The sequence below is a fragment of the Peromyscus californicus genome, unplaced genomic scaffold, assembly GCF_007827085.1.
Source record: "Peromyscus californicus insignis strain IS unplaced genomic scaffold, ASM782708v3 Scaffold_12__1_contigs__length_115047231, whole genome shotgun sequence".
In the NCBI taxonomy this organism is placed as follows: domain Eukaryota; kingdom Metazoa; phylum Chordata; class Mammalia; order Rodentia; family Cricetidae; genus Peromyscus; species Peromyscus californicus.
This window is the reverse complement of record NW_026294413.1, coordinates 107,537,702-107,543,942: the sequence shown is the minus strand read 5'-3', so window position 1 is coordinate 107,543,942 and position 6,241 is coordinate 107,537,702. Positions and strand designations below refer to the sequence as shown.

General features: G+C 43.8%; 1 long non-coding RNA gene across 1 annotated transcript; it reads right to left on the bottom strand.

Annotated features, from left to right (window-relative positions):
• Positions 1–706: 706 nt before the first annotated feature.
• LOC128107747 (uncharacterized) lies at positions 707–5,176 on the bottom strand. The gene is made up of 3 exons (XR_008217202.1): positions 5,058–5,176; positions 2,613–2,692; positions 707–866 (listed from the first exon to the last, which is right to left on the bottom strand). It is a non-coding gene; the product is annotated as an uncharacterized LOC128107747 (long non-coding RNA).
• Positions 5,177–6,241: the final 1,065 nt, after the last annotated feature.

Below are 6,241 nucleotides of genomic sequence, written 5' to 3'. Positions count from 1 at the left end.
GAAAGGCAGCAGTGTGCCATGCTCCGGGCTGTGGGCACACACTACTGTACCACATCTGGGCCTGTTTAAGCATTCTGGCCTCAAACTTCTTATGTTGACAGCAAAACAATGAACATCTGCCTGCTCTTTGAATTTGTCCATTAAATCAAACAAAAGAATAGCTCTTAATCTACCTTGAAGTGCAGTTTAAAATGCACTGGGGTACTTGTTCCTGGAAGTTTCCATGGTTGTATTCCCACCTAGACTCACAGGAGGACCTGCGAGCTGCCAGCTCTGGGACTTTCCTCCACCTGCAGAGAGGTCTGGCCCTCTGGGTCCTGGCTTCAACCATGCCTGTCTTCAGTCTTTACATAAGTGACTCCTTTACTTTACACCCAGCAGCCAGAATCAGCTTTGACCTTTAACAAGTAGCTGTTTCCTTGACATTTCCTCTAGATCCTTGTTCCCTGCAGACTCAGTGGTCTGCGAAGGGCAGGGAAGAGTGTGTTCACCCCCACACCTGCTGTCTGAGCAGACCTGTCCACACTCTGTGGGCTTCCTGGGCTTCTCTGAGCAAGCAGCTAGTGTCCCTGTTTAGGGTGCACACCGTCCCCTCAAAGGGCGCCTGTCCTGTGTGACATGCCCCTACCTTTGCTGCACTTATTCAGAAAGAAAGAAAAGTAGAGGAAGAGTCTCCACCTTCTCCTGGAAGCCAGCAGCAGGGAGATGAGGAAGTTGCCTGGCATGCCTTACCTCCACTGGTAGGAGAGCGGTGGGTGTGATGACAGCAGTGAGCTGCAGACAGGCTCCAGTGTTGATACACCACAGTGGATGGCACAGATGTACCTGTGTTCTACTTCTGCATCCGAGAGCAGAACGCACAGATCCTATGTCAGTTTTAGAGAGCAGAACGCACAGATCCTATGTCAGTTTTAGTGTGCTGTAGATTGAGCACCTAACAGATGCCAGAAAACCAAAATGCTGAGCACTGAGGCTTGCTTATGCTTATGACAAGAAAGTAGAAACTGTTGTTGGCTTTTTTTTTTTTTTTTTACTCTTTGGTCTTTTGGGGGCCCGCCACCCAGCTCCCAAATAATTATACGTAAGATGTAATTCTTTCTTATGAATGCCCTTATCTTGGCTTGATGCTAGTCAGCTTTTCTTAACTTAAATTACCCTGTCTACCTTTTGCCTCTGGGCTTTTACCTTTTTTTATTTCTGTATATCTTTTCTTTCCTCCTTACAACATGTTTGGCTGTGTGGCTGTGTGGCTGTGTGGCTGTGGCTGGGTGGCTGGGTGGCTGGGTGGCTGAGTGGCTGGGTGGCTGAGTGGCTGTGTGGCTGGGTGGCTGCTGCTGGGTGGCTGGGTGGCTGTGGCTGGGTGGCTGGGTGGCTGAGTGGCTGGGTGGCTGGGTGGCTGGGTGGCTGAGTGGCTGGGTGGCTGAGTGCCTGTGTGGCTGGGTGGCTGTGGCTGGGTGGCTGGGTGGCTGTGGCTGGGTGGCTGGGTGGCTGGGTGGCTGAGTGGCTGGGTGGCTGGGTGGCTGAGTGGCTGGGTGGCTGGGTGGCTGGGTGGCTGGGTGGCTGGGTGGCTGGGTGGCTGGGTGGCTGGCCCCTTCTATTCTCACTCTTTGATCTTCCCCTTTGCTCTTTTTTTTCCTTCTGTTTATTCTCTCTGCCTGCCAGCCCAGCCTATCCTTCCTCCTGCCTCACTTTTGGCCATTCACCTCGTTATTAGACCAATCAGATGATTTAGACAGGCACAGTAACACAGCTTCACAGAGTTAAACAAATGCAACATAAAAGAATGCAACACATCTTTGCATCATTAAACAAATGGTCCACAGCATAAACAAATGTAACACATTTTAAAATAATAATCTGCAACAAGAAACAGCTGTGCAGTTTATTTGAATTAATGTGTGAATAGTTTAAAGTATATCATTTACAAAGAAGTGTATGCTCTGTTATATAAACAAATATTCAATAAATATATTAAAAATAATTTGTTAAATATTTTATATATATTTAGTATATTTTATTGTATATTCATACATGATATAAATCAATATATTAAGCATAAAAAACCAACTTGTAACATAATAGGAACTAATATCTGCATATTAATTTCAGTTTCTTCAGGAAGTTACTTCAGTTATCCTGGAAGCAGGCCAGCTTCTCACCCTCACATAGGGACAGTGACCACATGGTGATGGAGAGCTGGAGCCTGTTCCTTTTCCAGGAGTTCTACACTTCTAAGCAAGGTGCTTCACTTTGTGCTAAAGAGGATGTACAATTGGTAGGGTTAGCTTGCCTGAGAAAACTTCTGTTCTACCCAGTCTTTGTGGCACATGTGCAGTTGCAGATGCGTGTGCACACACACACACACACACACACACACACACACACACACACACAGTACTAGATCATTGATATTCTGTCTATAGGCAACATAAAAAGCAGAATACAAAGATCCCTCCTATGCAAAATATGCCTGCAGTGGTCTTTCAGAGCACAGCATTGCATTTTGAGTACTTCACAGTGTGGAAGAGGAAATAATAGCAACGCTGTGACTCTGCTCGGGCATTCCGCTCAGTGGAGAGACGCATTCTCAATTTTGTCCTTTGACAACTTACCGAACAGTTTTTGTGATTCTGTGGCCAACTGTATCTATCCTGTACTTTCTGTAGGGTTAAGCATGTCCTGCTAAATCAGTCTGTGGGAGAGAACATAGAGAAGGAGAAGGTATGATTATGTCAGCAACTGATCCCCCAAGGACTTGGCCTGAGTCAGGCATGTATTCTAGCAAGCACAAGTTAGAAAACACATCAGCAGGAGTGTGAGCCTTTGAAAAAATTTCCTTGCCAGATGTTTTCTGTCAAGGCTGGAACTGAAGGAGTAAGAAGGATGTCGAGCATGTGGACACATGTGCTTTCTCAGACACATCTTGATAGTTCCGGCAGTGAAAGAGGTACAGAGATAGCCTGCAGGGTTGATGCATGCTCATCTGGGAGCCAGTAGAGGTGAGCAACAGGACTGATGTCCCTGGAGAGCTGCCTGTGTTTGCTAGCTCACCTATCCCTGTCAGGTGAGTATGGGTTCCATTAGCTTTGAGGCTGTGGACAAGCTACTTAACTACTCCACAGTTTGATTTCAAAGGTAAGAATATAAATCCACAAGGCAAGCATATGTTACAGGAGGGGGGCAGTTGTTCTAAAAGCTTATTTAATTAAAGATACATGCAACAAAGGATTAATCCTTTGGAGTGAGGCTGGGTTCCACCTTCTTCCTCAACAGTGGCACATCATCTCTTCCTTCTCTGCAGACTGGGGATAATAATGGTTCTATTCGGCAGGATTTTCTCTCCTGTTAAAAATAGATAGCTTCAAATCCTTGAAGCGCTTAGCTAGTGTTCAGTAAGCTTTAACTTTAATCCTAACAATTATTATTTTTTCAGCAAAAGTATCAGCCATATGTGAGCAAGGTGTAGGTCTGAATTAAAATTATCTAGGCTTACCTTTTTATTCTTTGTAATTTTTTATTGGGTTTCTAATTGAGAAAGAGTCTCATTATGTAGGCTAGCCTATTGTCAATCACATTATTCTCTGGCCTCAGTCCCCCAGGTAGCTGGAACTATGATGCATGTCTCCAAACCTAACATTTTAGGCTTAATTTTGAATTAGGGAATTCTTTGTAATATTTTAAATTGAGAGTGACTTGCTATTGCTATGTTTGAAATTGTGCAAATGAAGTGAGAATGTGTTGATACTTTATATTAAACAATTTCAGATTTGCATAATTAAAATTTTTCTGATTCTAATTTGCAAAAGCTATGAGTAGCTCAGCATCTCACTGGACTGCGATGAGTATTAAATGTGCTAATATATTCGAGTCATTTAGCCTCGGGCCTGACATTATTAATAGTAATGATCTCTAGGCAGCAAGAGCTGAGAGTGGACACTAGGGAGAGGGAAGATGACTATTTCTCCCACGACATCTCACACTGATTCACCAGTGCTTGGCTGCCTTCCTTATTTAGTGAAGAACCGGTGTAAGTGGAAAAGGATAGAGGAACTTGCTAACTACTGTCAACATAGACCCATGTCAGGAGGTGTTTCAGAAAACTAGGGCAAAGGTAAGAACTCCATCAAACTCTCTTCCTGTTCTACTGTGAGAGATGCTGATTGCCTAGGATGTTCTCTTCTTTAAAACTTGGGCAAAAAACATGAGGGATTTTGAGCACAGAAAAAATATTTTAAAATATGAGGAGATGGTAAAATCCACAGGGCTTCTGGTCTCATCTCATGATGCCTCTAACTCATGAATGTCAGTTTCAATTCTGCATATTCTAATATCAACCTACTTACTGAGGATAAAAGTTAGTTGAGAGTTTATACAGAGCCCCAAAATAAGCCTTGTTTGCCTTTCCAGATTAAACTTATATTTTATCTATTAGTCTGTCATCTCTCTCTCTCTCTCTCTCTCTCTCTCTCTCTCTCTCTCTCTCTCTCTCTCTCTCTCTCTCTCTCTCCTTTACTGCAGCCTATCATCATCACCACCATCATTATCATTACTACCGGCATCTGTCGTCTACCTATCTGTACCCACATTAGTTAGTTTGCAGATGGCTATAACCAAACATCTGACAAGAAACAACTTCAGAGACGAAGGATTAACTTTGTGTCATGGTTTGAAGGTTAGTATTAGTTATATTTCTTATTGCTGTAACAAAATACTCAACAAAAGCAACTCAAGGGACAGTGTATTTGTGTTCATCATGTCAGTGAGAGTGTGGAGGAAGGACCCTGAGGCAACCAGGAAGCAGAAAACAATGAGTGCTGATGCTCCCCCTGCTTTCTCCATTTTATTCACTATGGAACCTCAGCCAAGAGAATGGTGCTGCCCATGTTCGGGCAGTATCATCCAACCTTAGTGCCTCTCTCTGGAAACTGCTTCAGAGACAAACCCAGATGTGCCTCTCATCTGTTCAAGTTTATAGTGAAGATCAGCCATAACAAGAATATCATCTTCTGGGAGTGAGAAGTCACTGTAGTGGGGAGATCTTGGCTCGGTCCCCTCACCTCTATCTCTGTAGAAGAGTGAGAAGGCACTGTGGCAGGGAGATCTTGGCTCAGTCCCCTCACCTCTATCTCTTGAACAGTGAGAAGGCACTGTGGCAGGGAGATCTTGGCTAGGTCCCCTCACCTGTATCTCTGTAGAAAAAGAAACATAGACAACCCTTCACGTCTCCAGTCTTGTTTTGTTTCATTCAGGTCTCCTGGGCTTCCACCAGAATAACATGTTAAGCTCTGCTTTGATTTAGCGCTTCTCTGGTCTGCAGCTCCAAACATTCCTACATTACCCTGCAAAGCAGTCCCCTAAGCTACAAACTGCATAATCATGTAGTCACATCAACAACCCAAGTTCTTGAGAGCAACCTTCCGTGCTAGTTGCTTTTCTCATTTCTGTAATCAAGTGCCAGGAAAGAAGCAGCTTATGTGAGGAAGACTCAGTTTTGGCTATGGCTTGAGGGTATGGTCTATGAAAGCAGAAAGGGAGGGTATGGCATTCTGCTGTTTTTCCTTACCTTCTCACATCTCAGAAGAACAGAGAGCAGAGACGGACAGGAAGCATGATTGTGCTACAAACGTGAAGGCTCATAGCCTCCGATGTCTACTCCCTACAGTTAGGCCCCATACACCAAAGGTCCCACAACCTTCCCAAACAGTTCCACCAGCAATGGGAAAATGATTTCCTACCTATATAATAAAACCAACAGTGTAACACAGGAAAAAATGAAAGATTAATATAGGCCAAGAGTGCTTAGAAAATGTTAAAATGAACAATTGGTTCTTCCATAACTTGTCTCTGGGAGTTTGACATGGTTTTCATCATTTTAAAAACAAAATAACTCCCTAATGAACACTTGTTTATTTATTTAAAAAGCTGTTTTGTGTTTCTCTAGCATGGTCTAGGTAGAAACACATTACCTGGGGCTATAGAATTACACTAATGTGTTTTCTCATCTGTCAACCAGTTCTAGCTTGGGTGCTGAACTCATTAGGCTGTTAACAGTGACACAAGAAGGTAAGTATGAGCTGCTCACCTCGTGTGTGGACCAGAAGCACAGAAATATAACTCAAAGGTATCTGTCTCATGGGTACAGAATGGCTACAAACCTGGCTGGCCTTGATCAGGTCTGTGCCAACATTAAGTCATAATGAACTGGCCTGGTTACAAGAAGATGCCGGAAGACACTTTGGTG